The 21307-nt window shown below is 38.4% G+C and overlaps 1 long non-coding RNA gene across 1 annotated transcript in view; it reads right to left on the reverse strand.

The window, feature by feature from the left end:
• LOC122573366 overlaps window positions 1-21307 on the reverse strand; it is a 70329-nt gene that overhangs the window by 39380 nt on the left and 9642 nt on the right. Inside the window, exon 2 of the long non-coding RNA XR_006318723.1 lies at window positions 7215-7316. This is a non-coding gene — a long non-coding RNA (uncharacterized LOC122573366). The remainder of the gene's footprint in view (window positions 1-7214; window positions 7317-21307) is intronic.

Consider the following 21307-nt stretch of genomic DNA (forward strand, 5'->3'; position numbering starts at 1 on the left):
ATATGCTTCGTCATCGTTATGTACCGGATATCATTCACACAACAATTGGCTAATAATTGACACAGTTTTCCACGCTTCTTACATTTTCGTTGCTCTCAATTTTAAATATTGTACAACTCGACGTACATTGTGTAATAGAAATTTAAAATTACTAAAAGAGTCTACGATAAAGGAGTAAAATATTTCTTGTGGTAAGAAAGACTAATATGTACAACGAACTACTGCAAATAATCTCTATGTAAAATTGCAGATGATAAGTTGAAGTACCCGATAATTACAAACAATGTTGAAACTCGAAAGTAGGTCGCCAATTTTGCATGATATGTACAATTGTCTTACTAATTTCTTTGCAACAATGTAGTTAAACGAAGACAGTTACGATACCACTTATCGGTGTATATTTTCGTTATCTATTCCACGCTGCAAATTGATTAGTTCGCTCTGTATGTATTCGTTTCTGATTGCATAGTAACAAAAAATTGAAAGTTGCTACTTATCAAAACGAGAGATCCGATTACGCTAATGGAAGTCTACGACACCACGTAGCCGTGAGCATACGTATATTCGATGATTGCAAACCATCGAGCGGTTAAATTATTTAAGTGTCATAAATATTCTTGCAACTTGCAACGAATGCACGTGTCACCCATCAATTTTTAAGTATCTCAATGGTTCCTTTCAAATCTCCCCTATATCAAAGCGGGATTTCTTTACGAATTCCCCTACTCTCAATTTTTATCTTATAATATTTCGATTATATTTCACAAAAATAGGAGACACAGTATTTCTAGCAAGATGACAGTTACGCTTAATCCTTCGCGGTCCTACTTCGCATTCGATACATAACGATATATAACGATAACGTATAACGTACGATATATCCATTCGTAGGACCGCGGATTAAATTCTGGTAATACTATATGCGCTCGTGAATATAGCGTGATCGCCACGAACCTACTTTAACCAATGTTATATGTACCTGATAAAACTTCGGCTTACTGGCCAAAATCCAACTCACGACACGTTGAACCACTGGGCTCGATCTCTACGATCGGCAAATCTTTTCGAGTCGCCAGGGTCTTGGTGTACGGTTCCTCCGCTGACCTCTGTCCAACTCGCAGTGGCAGGACCGCCTCGGCACGTGCCGTAACCCGTAACCGGCTTCTGTCTTCTCCGTGCTCGCGGTGTCGATTCCACGAGACTCCATGAGCAACGACGAGTTTGACTTCGCGAACATCGTTCTTCTCTGCGTCTGTGAGACGCCTTGTGGGACGATGTTAGTAGAACGCTCTATCGCTGAATTCTTTTAACAATAAAATTGCTATAGCTGCAATGCGCTACACGCTATGACGTTACGATAAAAAGAGTTCTTATGCATTTGCGAACTGCAAAGGCGCGCGATCGTTATCCCACTTCTGATTTGTAAGGAAGACTTTCATTTCGTCTGTTGCTGACGGTTCGGACGATGATCTTGAAGTGAAATCGCAGTCACGCCATCGATGCGGCACGCGATCGGCGCGGCACGCGGCGTCACCTAAAGCATCGCGTCTTTTGTTTATGACGCGGTGTCCTCCTTCTCTTATCTCGAGGACCCACAGGACAGAATAGGCCCCGCAGCGTAGAATTCGACGCGAGGCAGACGATCGTACATATCCTGTCGTACATTTGCCTCTTTTTATTATTATTTTTTAGATTATATCATCGGTATTATAACTCCTATGATCGATGACAATACCGAAGTTTGAAGAAAATTGTCGGACATTTTGAAACACGTGTTTCAACGTGGCTATCGCGCCACAAACTGAGAGGAATCGGTAATATTGAAACTGATGCAGATTTCATGAAACCTAGGTGACGACGCATGCATTCAACGCGTATACGGCCGTTTACAATACGACCGCATCACCAACAGTCACCGCGACGCTATGGTTGCAGCGACAGTATCAAAGTACATATGGTATCTTCGCCTGCAGCAGCTTCTTCTTTAAACGATCTTGTACGTTAAAAAGTTTTCTACGTGAAATAGAGAATGTCTGTCGTTTTGCGTTCTTTCGCGAGCCAATGTCTACCTGTACGTCTAATGTACGTCTACCTGTGGCTATACATATGTATATACAAATTCGATAGAATCAACATTCACACGCATGCAGGTATCATTTTCTTATTAACCGTGCCACATCAGGATCGTAGGATTAGTAAGAAATATTCCGGAAAATAAGGGGCTGGTAAATCGATGCGATGTAGAGATCGACAACACACGTACGGACAAATATATGTACTTACATATGTATTTATGTAGACACCTAATGAGAAAAGAAGGAAAATGCGCCGTTCAACTCGGTTGGTAAAAAGCCACTAAATTAACGATCGTATATTTGTATACTCATCGCAATCAGAACTTAGATGGACAGAATCGATATTATTATTACGCGCTATACAATCTCGTTCCGCCTTGATGCGCCTCGTACCGATAACATCGAAATTCTACGTGGTATAGGTATAATTGCATTGATAGCGAACTGGTGATTTCCTTTTCAATTCTTTCCGCCCGTCAATTTTATCGATTAGTTACTACTCGTCCGATGAAAGTGTTTTAATTTAAGTACGTGCTTCGCGACACGTACGATGCGACGAATCAAGGATACAGATTACAGATGAAATCTATTTTGTGTACAGTTGCGCGAGTAAAATAACAGCTGTGATGCAGTACGAATGGAATGTTGTGAAAAGAGAAACAGATACGGAGGAAATTAATTTTCTCAGTTATTAGAAACTTTCTGTTGGAAGAAGTTATTGGTATAGTTATGGTACATTGAAATGTGCTATTTGCAGAAACGAATCGTTTAGACCTTAGATTAGAAATTCAATTTATCATCTGTTGTTTGAGTTGTCGGCTTTATATCGCAAAGAAAATTATAATCCACGTACAGCATAGATATCCGATATTCACGTTTCTATTCCGATAGCGCTGAGGCGGAAAAAGGATATAGCGTAATAAGCGATCGAAGGACGAAACGCGGAAAAATTGAGACCGATGAATCGGTAAAAACTATAAAAAGATACTAATATCTCGCGTTTCCGGCTAACGGAACGCCTCGGAGAACACGAAGCACACGAAGCACACGAAGCACACGGAGTACAGACTAGTCTTTCCCCTTCTCTATATTCTTTTCTTTGTCAACGAATTATGATAATTTGCCGACGTAACACGCGAGATCCTCGCTGTCTGGCGGGCCAATTATATCAGCGGCTTACGAGACAGAATGTCGACATCGCGGTGCAATGTGCGCGTGATTGCAAATGGGGCAGTGTCTGCCGGGGATCGGCAAAAACCGGCATGATAGGGGACGATCGCGTCATAGGAACGAGGCAAAGCTGCGATCGAAAAGAAACACCATTACCGGAGGCACGTACTTACGCTAGAAATACGATACCCATGCCGACGATTAACGAGCTACCGTCGATTGCCTCGCAAACCGGTCACGTTTATCTTATTTTTAAGAATTGCCAGAGTACTCGACGCGATCTTGCGCACCTTGCGATCTCGCGGCACTCGCGGAAGCCTCCTGTTTTATACGAATTCAGCTGCTTTCGTTTCGTATAAATATGTATAATCGGCGCGGCGCAGCGCGCCTCCTTTACCGCGGACTTCCATAGCCATAACGGGCGTTATGGCACCTTTGCCGCGTTGCGTTACGCCGCGCCGCGCCGCGCCGCACCGACCAGGAACTTGTCACTCGTTATAAAAGAGAACCACTAATTAGCTTCTACAAAGTCGCTTTTTGTCCGCGTGTTAATATATACTGGTTATAATTCTCGTTTGACGTGTACCCGATGCGATGAAAAAAGAAAGAACGTCTGGACGGGATAGAACGATTATGTTCCCTTGGAAGGTTCATCAACGAACTCGCGATACCATTTGATAAGTCCATAGAATCCGGACGTTCGTGATGCCGAGGATTATGAATATGATTACTATGATTGATGTACGTTACTGCGGCTGGGAGTTGGACTAATCGGGCAACTCAAGGTTTCTGTAAATATTTCCAATTATATGGTACATTATCGGGACATGTTATCGTGAGATTATTATCTATTAAATAGTATACGATTGCAGACGAGTATATTTATTGTTAGTAGCGATCGAAAACACTCGATTTGTATTAAGAGATAGGAATGGAAGAAATAGCAATAATAAAATGGTACTCGATAGACAAAAACTCGATTCGTTCAAAGTTCCTCCATCGATCTAGTTTACGCAACTAAACGTCCTTAGAAATTTCGATAATGGATCATGAAAGAATTTTGTAACAGAAATTGGATAAAATAATTTGCGTGTCTTTTTTATGTATCTTTATTCTGGTTTAAAAAAGTATAAGTAGAGATTAGACTTCGATTATATCCGTGTCTATATCGATTCTCTATATTTTATATAATTATGGGTTGATCAAATTGTCCGGCCAATAAACGATAGAGTTTTCAGTTTGCCAAACAGCCATCTAATCGATGAAGTCGTTTCAGACAGATAATCCTCTGATTATTCCAAACGAACAAAACGAACGAAAAAATCGTTTATATAATCTCACATCAGTCTCTATATGCCAATCAAAACCGTGGAATATCTAACCGTGAAATCTATCAAATTCCAGCAGAACGCTCGGTGGGCAGAGCATCGGCAACCAAATCCGACAGAAGATATCCCGTCAAATCCAACCGGAAAACGTGTTATTAAACACTTCCAGGCAAAGTCGCCGCAACGAAACGGGCCAGAGGAATCCTATTAAATGGCCTGTACGCGCTGTCGGTTTTCTAACGATCTTAAAACGTAATCGTCGAAATGATCGCCACGCCGCCGCGCAGCGTGAACGGGTAGTCGGATAACAAGAGAGTCGCAGGACGAAGAAGGACCATTTTTTCAGAGCATCGATCCTAGATCTCGAAGAGAGCTGCCAGGAAGAAACCTCTTTTCCGACGCACTTACAAATAGCACGTTTGACGTTATATAGAACATAACGTAACATAACGCAACAGATGAGGAAGAGAGAGAGAGAGAGAGAGAGAGAGAGAGAGTGAGAGAGAAAAAGAGAGACAAGAGGAGACGAAAGATAGAAAGAGAGAATCGAGAGAAAGGCGCAACTCCTATCTTCTCGCGGCACAGTTCAACTGCGAAGGTCGGTCAATGGCCAACGCCGGCTAACAGCCACTAAAGTGGGGAGAGAAAGATCATAGGGGAGAAAAGGACAGCGTAATAGGGAGGAGTGGAGCGAGACCAAAGACTCTGAGAGGGAGAAAGGGCGACGTAACTTGGATGGTACCAGAATATCATTACGTTCAATTGCTATACGGCGACATCCAGCGACCAGATGGTACATGTCAATGCACGTGCGTCCGGAGAAAAAAGGGTTGACATTGGTTACCAGTCCAGCTACTGTAACAAGATTATTCGAGTTGGCGTGAACAACACCAGGCACCGCGGATTCCTCATTCCCTGGAACGCGGAAATTTCTTTTCCACGACAAAACGTTACCGGACGATCGAATCTGGTCTTTACGAAGCGACGCGAAGGAAGAACGATCCTTCGATCGATTCGAGGAAAAGATTCTACGATAGAAGAACGATCGATTCAGAGAAATTGAAAAATACATTTTTCATTTTGACGAAATACGAAGGGTAATGGGAACGGTACCTCACGCCTCGCGTATAATGATGTAACAAACTATTGGAGAATTACCTATTCATTCCTTTCTTCTCAAGAAGTGAATTAGATAATGAGTAATTATGATAAAACAAAGAAGGACGTTGATAATATAGGTAGAATAATCTTTAGCTGGCAAAAAACTATTTGATTATTCAGTGACGATAATAACCACCATATAGGATAGATACGCTCGAGTAATAAATAACTCTTGGCTACTTTGATTAATATTAACGAATACAAATGGTAAAATATTGTGAAAGGAACGGTCACCAACACTAATCTATCAGAATATCGTATCTATTGCTACGAACAGGGATTAACATCGTGTATTAAGTCTATTTCCAAATCCATTGTCGCGTCGTCGCGCCGTTAAAGGACGGCACGTAGAGTTCCGCGAATAGCTTGCGAAACTCACAGCTTCTCATTATCATAACCACATTTGCGATGTCCTAAATCGAAAATTCACTTCAACGATCCTACCTAACCCATGGAAAACAAAAGAATAATTCTGTCGCTCGTAAGAACACAAGAACCCGATATTCTCGCTTGTGGTTTCTAAATCTTTATGCTGCTCCTCTCATTAATTTATCTATTACAAAATATGCTAATGTTACGCGCCTGTTCTTCTATAAATATAATACAGATATAGTATTCGATACTTTGAAAAATATCGTTCAAATCGTTTCTAAACACGTGGTTTTCCATTCCTCCCGTAATCATTTTGTAAGTTTTATTTTTCGTAAAAAGCAGAACAGTTTTCGTTTTATAAATATTTAAACAAAGCCTTTGCCTTCTAACACACTTGATTCGTCAATGAAATGTTTGATATACTATTGCAAATATTGGAATTGAAGATTATGTTGTCACGTATTGTCAATTACGCAAGCGAAACGTTATTTATCTCTTCTATTTCCAAGAACAATAAGACGACTTTACGTAAGAAGCGCTGCAGTTTCACTTAATCGGACATATCAAAGCAGGCCAAGTTGTTTCATTGATCGTTTCCCGCAATATACACCAGCGCAGCGTCAGGCATTCTCATTGATTAAACACCCAGAGAAAAAGGCAGCAACTTTACGAATGCTTCGTAAACGATTGCATCCAAACCGCGATCCCTTGTTATCTGACATAATAATTTCCAGGCTTCGCCAAGTATTAATTCACTTCATTTGGACAAATACGAAGAAGCAATAGCAGTCTTGATTTCTTCAAACGGTCGTAGACGTTATCCTCGTTTCAAATGCCATATATAACTTCGTAACGAGTTCGTATAAATACGCACGCGATTATTCGTCGCTAATGGCCCGCTCTCTGCTTACCGATTTTACTCGTTTATTTTAAACTGACCTTCCATAAACGTTGAAATACTTTGGCGAATTAAAATTTACACGCGAAACTAAAATTCAACGACGTCGATGATCTAGTTAAAATTTTCTTAATTCTTACGCTGAGAATTGCAACGCGTCAACTTAAGTATTAATCAAGAATTTTTTGCCATTTATCAAGTTGTACTCACAAGCAGTACTGGTTCGTGTGTTCCGCATTGAAATAAATTTTCCTGAATGCCTGCTTCTTCTTCCTCTTCTTCTTACACCGTGTTAACATTCCCTGCCGATGTCTGAAAACAGAAGAATGAAATAATGTAGTTCATTAGTCGGCAAACATTGCTCACAATCATGTTCCAATAGCCCCGATGAAAAACGCAAAATATACCATCTGTTAAGTTAAGCGATGCCTAGTCGTTAGTGGTTTGGGGAAGAAGTTTATCGAGGTTTTCCCGACATGTCGGGAAAATCTCGTGTAATAGAAATAATTCACAGACACACATGATATTTTTACATTATGATACGCGTATCATTACGTGTATCTTATACGTATTACAGAAGTATAACGATTTGATTTACATCGCTGTTACGTTACAAAATCTAATCGAGATTATACATATATGCTAAAAACAAAAAAATGATTTGTAACCGTACCACTGTGCGAAACATTGACTTTCGCCTCGCTCCACTGCGTGCGCTGTTCGACGATATCATAGCGTGAATTGCTGATAATTAGCAAACAGATAGCTGAGACAGAGGTTAGCAAACTTACGAGAAACATTTATTGGGTAAGCCTAGATCGACCTAATATCTTATTGTAAATTTGTTTGTGAATTAGCCTTAATCCTGGTATTTTCTTTGCGTGATTTTCAAACCACAGAAGTTTCTAATATTTGAGGAAAATACGACAGAATCGTTAACGCTGTATTTCACGTGTATTTTCATTTCTGGGCAATTTACATTGTCAAATTCTATCAAACGCACATTGCAATTATGGAGCGGAATTTCAAGAATTTTCTCGACACATTCTCGTCGCTATCTCTTCTTTCATATATATCCGACAACTTTATGAAGTTTAGAAAGCGTCGTTCATGCTATTCTAGTCCCTCGAAGCTTGATTTTTTCTTTATCTTATTTTTTACGTTCTTCGTTTTATAGTCGAATTAAACTGGAAAGCTCTCGGTAGATTCATCGCTGAACGTGAGTCATAAATTACAACGACGATTTTACGCAAATTAGAAACGCGGCGAGCGTATTAGAGAACTCGTTTGGAATAAGAATCAGTAGATCAAGTGAGCGGTCTACCTACCTAAAAGTCGTAACGATATTCGGGCACCGGCTGTCAGTGTATAATCATCGCCGTGAAAAAATAGTAAAAAATGCGTCGAAAGTGATGACATGGGTGTTATTCCATGGCATCACTGTGAAAAACGTGGCCAGCCAAGTAAGTGCGTACAGTACACACTTGTTAATCCGTGTGTTAAAGGGAACGAAATGCTTTCGACTTTCGACTGGCATCTTAGCAAGGTCGTATCGAGACCTCCGTTTCAGATTTCAACAAAACGACAAAAAATTGCCGACGCGACATACAGAAAGGATTATTAATAGGCGTAGCAATTAATCACTACACGTAAAACCGATACTTACAGACTCTTAAGGAAATAATTGAAAGCATATGTATTTGTTGTAATATGGTATTAAATCATTAACTTTAACGTTAATAACGATAATCGTAATTGCTACTATTGCTATATTTGCAAATTTTTGCAATTAATTTACTAAGTTGGTTTGCCTTGAATTAACTTATTACTTTCAAAGTGAATAATCTATCAGATATATATATATATATATATACGTACGTGTACAGTGTACAGAGTGTAAAGAAACGTTTTGTCAGTAGCGTACACTGAACCTTTGGGTCGGTGGAGATCTGTGAGGAAAATCCGCCGCAAAATTGACCTTCGCTTCTGAATTCATTTTACTCCCTCGTTATACTACGCATTTTCTTCTAATTCAACAACAAACATACGTAATCACAAATGCTGAACAATTATCAATAGAAATTGCAACAAACGTTGGTATATCATCGAGCTATGTGCCTAAACTGTTTATCTATTATACGTTGCAAATTACGACCATCAACATTTTTATCACTTTACAAGAAAGGTATTTCGATGCAAAAAATTAATTGCGAACATGTATAATGTATCGTCTTGCGGAATAGTACACGCGATAGATGTTCCAGGCCATTAATATAAAGACCACACTATCGAGAAACGTGCATAAGCATAACATCGTCAATGTGAGTTTTCAAAATTGAAATCACAATGTACAATGGACTTATAATCGTATTTATTTGAGAAAATTAATCCGGACTTAATATATTAGTAAACGAGCGTTTAATGCCGTGCATTTAAAGTAAGTATTCATATGTGACATGAAAATGTTCGGATTACTCTGTAAATGAAGTACATGGTCGGTACATTTATACGAAATTGCCTGCCAGAAGCAGTATCGCTGATGATTTGCAAGCCCAGCAAACAGGATTTTCAAGACGCTCGATATTAGTTTCGACGATGCTCGCCAATTCATCAAGGTCACTATAAAGAGGCGATTGCTCGTTTTTCGCGCGTGCACTGCACTGGAAGTTAGGGGTTTGAAACACGACACTAAATAAGCATATTCTTATTCCGTTCATGCGCATCGCGTCGCGTCGTGTTAATAAAACTTCACTGCGAAATGTTTTGCTTTGCGAGGAATCAAGTGAATAGTCCTTTCATCGTAGTGAATGCACCGATTGTAGGGCAAAGTAGTTTTTCGCCCGATCGGATGTTATTTTTCCCATAGAGAAAAAGCTGATTAAAATTCATTAAAGTTGCCGCGCTATGCCTAAACGGGGAAATCGCATTTTTCCTGCGTTGCCACTTGATCATATTCGAAAGTATTACGAACCCCTGTCACATTCTGAACGCTATTTGCTATTTACGTACGTTGCTATTTACGTGTCGACTCTGAAATTTGTATAAAAGTCTAAATGAAGACAAACAGAATACAATAAGTCACATCTTTTTATTTTCCACGGGAATTCCAGTGTTCGATGTTGGGAAAATTACTTTTTTTTATTTGATTTTCCAACTAAATATGTATATAGTTTTCGACCATGCACGATCTTCATTCATCGTTGGAATAACACTAATCTTCGTGTAAAGATCATTTTCTACAGTGAGTAAGAAACGTATTTGCATTTGCGCACCACTGTACTCGTATTTATCGTATCATTTACGTACTGATTAACTAAGTTCAAGTATGTATTTTCGCAAGACTACAAAAATTCGATGCTACGTGAATGAATATAGAGAAACAGGGATATGTGCGTGCTCGCTTCTCAGAAATAATTGGGCAAAACCACTGAATTAATATCAACGATAACGACAAAGTACATTTCCGATAAGCTGTTATGGAAGCAGCGATCGATATTATGAAAAATATTGACAAACGATAGATGCGTTTTGAATTATCGATCAGATAAGCGATACCTTGGTAACAATAAAAATCACCATGTGCTTATTGCTGATTGTTTTGAAGTTACATTGACACATATACTCTTCTGACGTATGATGCATGAAAGCAGCTACTTTTAAATACCTTTCGACTACAAATTTTGAAGATATTTCGAATAAAAAGTTCAAAGTTATAAAAATGTAGAATATATTTGTTGGATAGTATATAAGCCGGAATATAAATCGCGTTTAATCAATGACGCTTTTACAAATGTTCGCTATTAGAGAGAGAGAGATAGAGAGAGAGAGTAACGATTCTCACGCATTATTCTATCAGGAGAAAAACTTGCGCTGCTTTATTTAATGAGTAATTTAACCCTATCAGATCTTAGAGCGGCAATTCGAACCGGTTGATGACGATCGATTGGTTAACAGAGATAGTTGCGTGCTAGTGTCACTCTGTACGTAATTCAAGTATGACAACGAATTCTCTAACAAGAAAATGTTTATATTAATGTTATACCTATCGTTATTAATGTAGCGTTCAATTAAATTTTTTCTCAGCTTGAAACTTTGGACTCATAGTCTATCAATTCTATGAGTATGAATGAGATTCGTTAAAGCATGATTGCCCTTATAACATTCCTATTTATTTCTATCATCTATGAAATTGCAGTTCTTAGAAAGACTAGTTAAAGTAATTACTAGTAGTAATATGAGTAAAACATTCGAGTAGAAAAATATTCCAAGAATTTAAAAAAAATTACTCGATTAATACTTTACAGAAATTAAAAGAAAATAAATAATGCACTCTGAAGTTCATTCTTTTTTATTTTATTTGGTAAATGGTAATGAACCGTATCTTCTGCGAACGTAGAATTCGAAATCCGCATTTGTGAAAAATCGTACGTGCAATTTGTATCCACTAATGGACTTAACATGTGATATTAACATTTTAGAAGGTGAAAGGTGACACTATACGTTTATTTCATCCTTATTAAACACGATTTGGAATTTCTCTTTTGCTTACGATATAAATCGTACACCTATTCGCCAAATATCACACCTTTTATCTCGAATAAAATGAACTTCGACGCACGATCTTGATCATATTTATTCATATATACTACGTGTATGTTGACCGTGCTCATTTACACGAATTACGAGTGTATGTATCCCTGATCTGATTGCGCAGTGTATTTGTAGCTTCGACATATATAAACCTAACCGTCCAGCGAAGTATATCTTTGGCAAATATAGCGATATATTCGATGGGTAAAACACGTCCGTGCAATATCTTTTAGTTAACGTTTTTCAACGATTCGTCGTACGACACTTTCGTACGTCGCTTTGTTCACAGGTTCAACCGTAGTACTGTAGCTTCTAATGCAATTTTACGATCCATAATCACAAAGTTGGTAATTTATTCGGAAATTACATGAAACAACCCGATAAGGACACCTTCCGTTTCAGTAAAATGAAGGAACTCGGTCGATGTACCTACATATCTAACGATGAACGACGAGCGCGGTTGCACGTAATTACGACTGGCAATTAGATACTTGGAAGAATGTAATCCTACTTTTCTCGATCCTATGCACGAAAAAAATATCCCATCCATCATTGTACCTATGCTTTTCTCGTACCGAAACCACTCGAGACTTTCACGCAGTGTGAACAGAGGCTGGAGATCAAGATTCTTGTCGAGATCTATTCAGACGGACGGATGCATCAGAGTGTTCTTAAGTGGCTCTAGACCTCGCACTTCTATGACTTTACATTGTATGCATGTATTTTTAACCTCGAGCCTTTCTCAGTGATAACTAACGTCATCCTTTAAAATTCATCGGCTGTAAAAACGAAACGTTAATCGCGTATCCTACAAAACGAGAAATTAGAGCGAAACGAGGTGTTCCAAATACAGAATGGTAAGCACTACAGTCTGGGGGATTTACGAAGACATTCGTCCGATCTTCGAGAAGGTTAGACAAATATGTGTATACTGTGTATTTTAGGTTTTGTAACGAAAGAATTCGTAGAAACGTACGATCAACGACATGGTGAAGTGAAAAAGAATCATCTATCATTTTAGCTTAGAAACGGCACGGCGCGAGCGCATTCGTCTTAATAATCTACATACATAGTGCAGATAGAAAGCTGAAAAGCTGACCACTTGAATTACCTTGCGGAAATGAAATAAAATGACGCGTCATTCGAATTGACAAACGCATACCGTTTATTCTCACTCTATCGTCGTTGGAAATTAGAATAACTGGCTAAGGAATCAAAAGTTTACGTTTAAAAACTATAAAGGATGAAATGGAATATCCTAGCTACTTCGATGTAGGACCGTAAAGTACCTAAAGGGTTAAAAACAATTTCACGAATATTAAACGACATGCTTACGAGTTGGATTAAACTACAGTCGGAGTAGCAATAAACTACTGGGCATGGAGCGATAGAATTTTAAGATATCAAATATCGAACTGATAATTACTACGTCCGTGACTCATAATTAAAGATAGTGTATTAGTTTCAAACTTTCACGATTGATAACCGATAAAACGGTCGCTCGTTTAAGTACGTGGGCGTTTTACTGCTTTCTTAATCGATGACGTACCTATTAAAAACTTATTATCGTCCAAATTTATTAACTGGTACGAATGTAACGTATTTTTCTTTGATAAATTTACATGCAGCAGCGCTACCTTGTCGTCGATACGTCCAAATACGGGAAGACTTTCTTGAAAAAACGACCTTATCTAGGAACCATGTCTCGTCATTTTTGTCACTCGTTGGCCGTGTCGCCAAGTTGGCGTGAATTACACCTGTGCCTATGTCATCCTAGACAAGTTGTCCGAAAAAAATCACTCATACAGGCCCGCCGGTTACCGCAGATAACACAGGCACAAGTAATGGTAAATAGGTCAGTCACCTTCGTAGATACACTAGCTGTTATATAAATCTTAAAGCTGTAACGCAACACCGTAAAGAGTTACATATATCGTCGCGACTTGCCGTATCGTTGTTCGTTATTCCAATGGGACAGATCAATTTAGAAGTTAGACGAAATTTCAATGATTGAACTGGAGATATTTCTATTCTTAATCAGCTATTTTTGTTACCATTCGCGTTCAAACAATCGAGAATAAGAAGAACTTGTTCGTTTCTTTTAGAAACAAGTAGCGTTAAGTAACTTTATCTCTTTCTCTGTCTCTTTGTCCGTTTCTTTCTTCTTCCCTTTCTCTTTCTGGTCGTGCGGTCTTCTTCGTGTGGAAAAACTGAAGATGTCTGATTTAAAGTCTCCGAAGAACACTCCTTCTCACCAGAAGTTACTACAAATCTTCGTACACGTGGAAACGTTCAAAACACGAAGCTTAGACTCTTGCAATTAAACAGTTTACACCGACGAATTTTTCTTCCGTAACTAATGTGATCACGAGGCTGCCGTGAAAACCGACATTAACGTGCACGTACGTGCGCAAGGTCAGAGCTTTTACTTACACTCAACTGGTTTGTTATGAACGGCATATGAAAAGGGACCGCAAATTATAACGTATTCGACGCATTTTTCAGCCAATTTAACGCATACATCGTAGAATAACGAGGCAAAAGCAAACATTCTTTTATAATTCTCTTCGATGTTGGAAAGTGTGTCTTTTGCCAATTCATTCTCATAAGGAAATCTTCAATGCTCCTATATCTCATAATATATCAATTTTTAACCTTTAATCTCTTCCAATGATCATTAATCTTACAACTGAACTATAATGACACGAATTAGCCTCAAAGGAAAATGTAATGGTATTCTGAATGAAATTGACAATAGGTCATAGTATCATTCGATGGTACGCATTTGCATTTAATGAAAATGAGACAACTTGATAAGAAAAACAGCTAGTGTGTTACTCAGCAAATTCTATCTTATATTTATACTGTTTTATCGTTACTTTTCGTATAATTATCCGCATTCTTATATAAAACTACTTTGCAACGTTGTTTTATTTCATAAATGTCTCTGTTATATAAATATCTGTTACGCAATATTTCTGTGCGTATTTCTCAAGGTACGTAACGTTTTATAATAAAAGGTTGTTTTAGAACTTGCAGGTTTTCGTCATTTAAGCTACAAATAATTAAACTTTAGTATCTAAGAGAAGATGAATGATTCGATGAGAAGTATTCGAAGATCGAACTCTTATCCCTAGCCAGTGACTACTAAATGGTACCTACAGCAGAATAATCGATTCATGTCAGTTCCTACAACTCTGTATAAGTTTAATAACCTCATCTGGTAAATACGAATGGTAGTGTATAGTTATGGTTGTATAGACAAGCATAGATAAATAAGCACTCAGCTATTTTAAACACTTCAATTGTCGTCTCGGCTACTGTCTAGACTCTAGTAGACAGTAGCAAAGGTTGCATAACATTTAATAACGAAATCGATGATCTAGCAACTATCAAGCTTTTCCAACAACTTCCTCTAGTTTATCGTACTTTGGTAACTCTAGCCAAACCACGCTAAAAATTCCTATCGTTTCATAAAAACTCCTCGATTTTCCTTCTTTCTTTTTTAATTTTTTTTTTTTTAAATATCTCGAAGATTCCGTTTAAAGCGTCTCTGCGTCTAAATTGCCATCTCGAACAGAGGCCACATCGTTCTTTAATTATCGTAACCCCGTAAATTGGCCGAATAAATAGACGTTCGCTTTTAATACGCGGAAGAAACGCATGCAGCGACTAAAATTAACCTACGGGCAGTTTGCCACTGATATAAATTTTCCGTTGGTCCTTTAACATCGATGCACTCGATGTACGTAGAAATATCACCATCGTTGTCATGCTAATCCCTTGCATTAATGTAGCGCGCCGTACGCAACCAGTCGTTCACAGAATATTTCTATCTGCTGTGCAGCCCGTAGATACCCACAACGAGTACAAAGCTGTTTTAGAAATTTCGTTGCTTCTTTTTCCTCGCCCCATCGGATCAGCTACACGTGTATGACGTATATAGATGTGCAGCACACGACAATTCGGAATTAACTCGATCTTGAAATATTAAATCGTTGTCATTCAGAAAATCCGATATTGAAATCGAGTGCACCGACACGTAGTAAATGCACGTATTATCATAAAGCTAAGCATCAAAAGATTGGCGACATGACACGAAGAGCTTTCTCTTAGTCGACCTAAACCCGACTTTGGCCGGCGACAAAGGCGACGAAACTGGAAGAGAATAAACTAACGACGTCGCGTCGCCTGCTCGTTCATCTGCTTCTCATAGCACTTAAATCACGATGTAAGAAGATTACAATCAGCGTACATGACTACTTTGACCAGGGCGCAGTCGAAAACTCGACACAATAGCCCGTACTACGAGGAATAGGTTACCGATCAATGGCAGACTTTACAAAAACAACGCGATTATATGAGATTGACCACACCCAAATCTCGAAATATAAGTAACAGAATAGAGCTTTGCCTCCTGTTCCTAATAAAACTTAATTGAAAGGCATGCGTTACGTCCCGCGATATCTTAAATATTTATCATACTTAAATCTGCGTGTGCATAGTAGCATGTTCATGTGCTTAATAGCCAAGTACAAGTAAGCAATGAAAATTATGAAATCGTTCTTAATTAATAAACCGATTAAATATAAGTAGGCGGACGAGTAAAACTTTCAACGATTATCGTATCTGAACATCGTGTTTCAGTTGTAAAAATGTATTTTAATATGCTTTACACAACATAGGCATATGTATATATATAGTTACAAGAAACAATTACGATATTCTTTAATCGCTATTGTGTTAATGATAAAATGAATATTACCTCCTGAAAGGACGTACCCAAATATTCAAGAACCGTTATGAGACACTGCGTGAAAGGAACATCGGAATAAAGAATAAAAGAATTAAATGCTTTAACGTACTGGGTGTCCCGATATTTGACGATATTTTTAAAAGAAAATTGCAAATACAAATACTTAAAGCTATCCAGGTTTTTCGTATCCTTCGTAAAAAGCGTATAAAAAATATCAATTTTCTAATCTATATTTCGAAAACTTCTAATCTAGAATATTCTCCAAAATCGGGAAATCTATCTAACTCGATTCATCTCGCAACTCTTACTTAAATCAGAAACTTTAACCTTGGTATGTAATAAATTCGTACGTAGAAGGAAGTTAAAGATCATAGAATTCAGATCATACATCGATATTATATCATCGCCATACGATAAATCGCTTTTAAATCGTTAAAAAAGAACATTTTTCTAATTTATAAATGCACCGAAAGTCGTCTTGAAAAACATTTAATACGTTGTATCCCATGAGAAAGATCTCACTGTGCTAACGAATGTGAGCTCATCTTCCAATCAAGTATCATAAATTTTTATTGTATCGTACAATACGTAAACTGTCGCAGGTAATAAGCATGAAATTTGTTGATTGCGTTGACATCGCGATGCAAAACATAAATTCTACGCTATACTTATTACACGCTATTGCACAGTATACTTGAGGAGGATAAATACAAAGTCTATTGTTCCGTGACTTATGTCACCTAGCAGTCTTGTATCGCGCATTATATCATCGCACTGTTTGCTCTATCACTATTACAATGAAAATGGCTCGCTGTAAATCGCGTTGGCGCTGGGCAATAAGATATAGTTCATCGTAGAGACGTCCAGGTAACTCGTAAAGAAAACACCTATCTAACTGCACCAACTAAACTGTCTCTTTGTCTTTAACGTCTGTAAAATACGATAATTCGTGTTTGTATAACAGACGGTGATAAATTATTCAAGAGTGTCTAACAGCTATATCAATAAATATTGGATGATTTAAAAATATTTAATTAATAAACGTGAGAACAAGAAACAGGAAATTGTCGTGACGGCTATTAAATTGTAAAATTGCATCACAAATGGAATCTTGACTGTTTGTCATTATTTTCGATTACACAATCGTAATAAACTTTTCGTTAATATGCGCGTAATAAACGTGTAATATGCGAAGAAAAGTTGAAAATCCAATTATCTAGAAAAATATCGTTGATACATATTATTAGCACAATGGGTCAGTGTCTAATTACTCTACGCTATGTTCAATGAAAATGCACAATCCAGACTTGAGAAAATTTTACTCGAAATTAAAATAAAAAATCAAGTCTTGGAACGATGTGGGAAAAGTAAGATCGACCGATCGTTTCAGCAAATATACGTATCTCGAAAGAAGAAGACGGTGCTCCCGTTCAGCAGCGAAACGTAACAAATCTTCGCTTTCGACGCACGTATTCGCTCGGGACCAAAAATCGACGACACTTTCTCCATTTTTCTGGTCCGATCGGTTCGAATCGGCCCACCGTCGAGAGCGTAACTTTTCAAATTATTCTAACCAGGCGCAAGGAGATCGTTAATCGGGATGAGTCAACGATGATCCTTTCACGGGAATGATGCCTTTGGTTGGTTTCCATCGAGGCGGACCCGGACGAGTTCGTTCATGGTCCGCCGAAGCCGATATCTTCTCCACGGGAGAGACACAAACGTAATCGCGTTTGTTCGCCAACAGGACATGAAGCGCACGAGGGGGAGAGGCCGGGACCGCGAAATGTTCAGTCACCGGTCGACTTGGCCGCGCGTAAGGCGCTCGCCGTAGCAAAATGTCGCAGGCAATATTCGTGAAAGTCATTTACATCGTTGCTCCTTACCGAGTCGGGTACTCGGTGACGTCAACTTCGATTACAGCCAAATTCAATGGCAAGGTCTTTGGCCTCGCCACCTCTTGGTATTGAATTAAGGTCAAAGACAGCGAGAAGAGTCTGCCGATACATGCTGTCAGCCTTGGCTACCGAATCTCACGAAGATGCAGGTAAAGCGTACGTATATATCGTACATACGTCTGGCAAAATTGCAGAGAGTCGTATAAAAATGGGCCATCGTTGATTACTTTTCACCTTCGTTGCTCCCTTTTTCTATACGCTGTGATATAATATGTGAATAGAAGATTCACCTGTCAAGTATTCCACCCTCTTTAATTAAAATCTAATATTTCGAAATCGAAGACAATTTTTCATCGAACAAGTGTTTATTACGCTTTGTACAGCAACACGTATAGTAACATATTCGTGAGACGATTCTACGAACATTCAAATATTTTCGTGAGTAACTTGCCAAGGTAAGGATAACCGGATAACCTAAATACCCCTGGAATTCGCATGCGGTGAAATAATTGCGGCCGGTTTCGCACACAAGCACGAAGAAGAACTTTATTACAGAGACAATTGAAAGCTATTTACGACGCAGCGTGATTTAAGAAGAGCAAACGAGCAAGCTGAAAGGGATTCCCCGTGCGGTAACAACAATTCATGGTTTAACTTTGTGTGTTGTTGCACGCGGAAAGAATTTGCTTATCTAATATCTCTCGGTTGCTCCACGACCAAGGACAAAAATACCTCTCTCATTTCGTACAATGCATCCTCGCTGTGACCGAAGAATAATGCGCACGAATGAAGATAAAAGGGAAAATAGAAGAACGAGAAGCAGTTAAAATAAAAAGGATAAGAGGAACGAATGAAACGTACCGCGGGATAATTCTGGAGGTCGGAGTTAAAAGCGTGGGCGAGGATCAAGATAAATCATTTACATGCGCTTTTATACCGTGCCGCGTGTTTACACGCCTACGGGACCTGTGTATTAACGACACTTTAACGAAGGTACGCGGAAAACCGCGAGATAACGAATCGAAATTTTTCTTAAAGAGTCACGCTCTAACGAATAAGACGCGTAACGCAGCTACTTTCAGCTACTTTTTATTCTCTTCGATCGACAGGTTTGTTAGGGAAGTTGCCACGATCAAAATTCCCATAAGCCTTGTTCAGATTCACCTACCTGAATTCACGCAATCTAAAACTACTTTACTAGCATAAATCTGTTGTTTCCACGGATGACTACAAAATATTCTTTCACGTTTCTAAGTCTGTTCTCATTAGTCGAGTCTCTTGATTTCGAAATTCCTTGCATTCGAATACAACCATAATAGGATAATATACGACTATTTGAATCACAAGTCTCTATAATATGAAATATAGAATATAGTCTTCTTCTCGCAAATAAGTTATTAAGCTGTTCGCGCAACGAAGAATCTTTATTTCCTGGACGATACGTATTATACACGCGCGATGCGCTTAAAGATCCTGAAACTTTTCAAAATCTTAATCCGTGGATTTCGAAACCGAGAATCGGCTACTTGAAAGTATAACATTCGACGCGACGATCAGTTTGTATCGAGATGAAATCATAAGTATGTGAATAAAATGGCTCGTAAAAGGAATAGATCGGTCGAAATTCCGATACTCCTTCGCAATACCACTAAAATGGTTCCAATGTATAGATATAATAGCGCTCGATGGTCGTGCTCGAACGTTAAATTATACAGACAATAAAGTTTAAGTATACGGTTCGTGGACTGCTCAACACCTTAGCTGACGATACAGCTTCAAGGATCGAATTTATTCCCCGTTGCTTCTATAATTATTTACGATTAAATGAATTACATAGTATATTATTATACGTCGTTTCAATATCAAAACGCCTTTGTTCGTTTTCCGGATTATTGTATTTTTCGAGATCCGAGTCCTCGCTTTAGTCAATTCGCTAAGGGTGCAATCGAGATAATCGACGTATACCTCCCACAAGATTGCCGCGCGCTCAAGGAGACGCATCGTGTAAAGGGTGCTGAATATAAATTGATTTGTCCGAAGAAAAGAATTCTTCAAAGTTGTTCACGTTACGATAGTACGAGTATACATCACCCTCTCTTTATACTTCTATCCATACTCATTGAAACGCAACTTTGTGCTTTAACGCGATAGTTACCGCGATTCTTATCGATAATTTTATCATAGAACTGCCCTGCTCTATACGAACAAATCAAATAAATCTTCGTAGCCGGATCAATCGGTAAAAAGTACTGAAATTTAAGTCCTTTTTAAATTGAAAAAAAATTAAAAAGAAGTTATCCCGTTTTAAACAGTATATGTAGAGTGTATGTTTGCTGGTGAATATATGTACTTCTTTATATGACAGTCTATCGTATTCTATAATACGTATTTCATCCGGAAACTTTCTACCTGTTATGGATATCGTATTATTTTAAACAATTCTATATAATATATGTATGCGTACGTATATTTCGTTTGTCAAAAGTTACAAATACATGCAAAAATTGAAATACGTAGTTTCGATGTAACAACTGTTCCTACGACCGTCTGACAATTGTACACTTTCAAGCTTCCGACGACTTATATCTCATCAGTGACGAGGGTGAAATTAATTTGGCATCTCGAACGATTTATAACGTCGAGACATTTATCATCGGGACCAATGGAACGCATCGAATCGTCGTCAGCGTGAAATTATTTGAATAACCTGACTACGCAGCAACCCTGATTCCTGATTCACCTTAGGGCGTGGACGTTGAACGAGGGTTGAATGCAAGGAAATGAACCTTGAAATATAGTTTGACGTAATAGATATTCCAGCGCAAGGAAGTTGTACATTAAACGCGGTAAAAGTAATGAAGAATTACTTTGAAACGGGCGTGCCTAGAACTGGTTTCCAATCTGATCGAGAGTAATGTTGCGTCCGCGAGTGCCGTTTTATGAATGAAAGTCCAAGTTAGTCTACCGTTAGTAACTGTCCTCGCATTTCGAACGTTCGAAAAATTGGAATGTTAGCCAGCCATGTTGGAGCACCTTGTTAATAAAGGACCACAGGTATG

Source organism: Bombus pyrosoma, linkage group LG12 (assembly GCF_014825855.1).
Source record: "Bombus pyrosoma isolate SC7728 linkage group LG12, ASM1482585v1, whole genome shotgun sequence".
Lineage (NCBI taxonomy): Eukaryota > Metazoa > Arthropoda > Insecta > Hymenoptera > Apidae > Bombus > Bombus pyrosoma.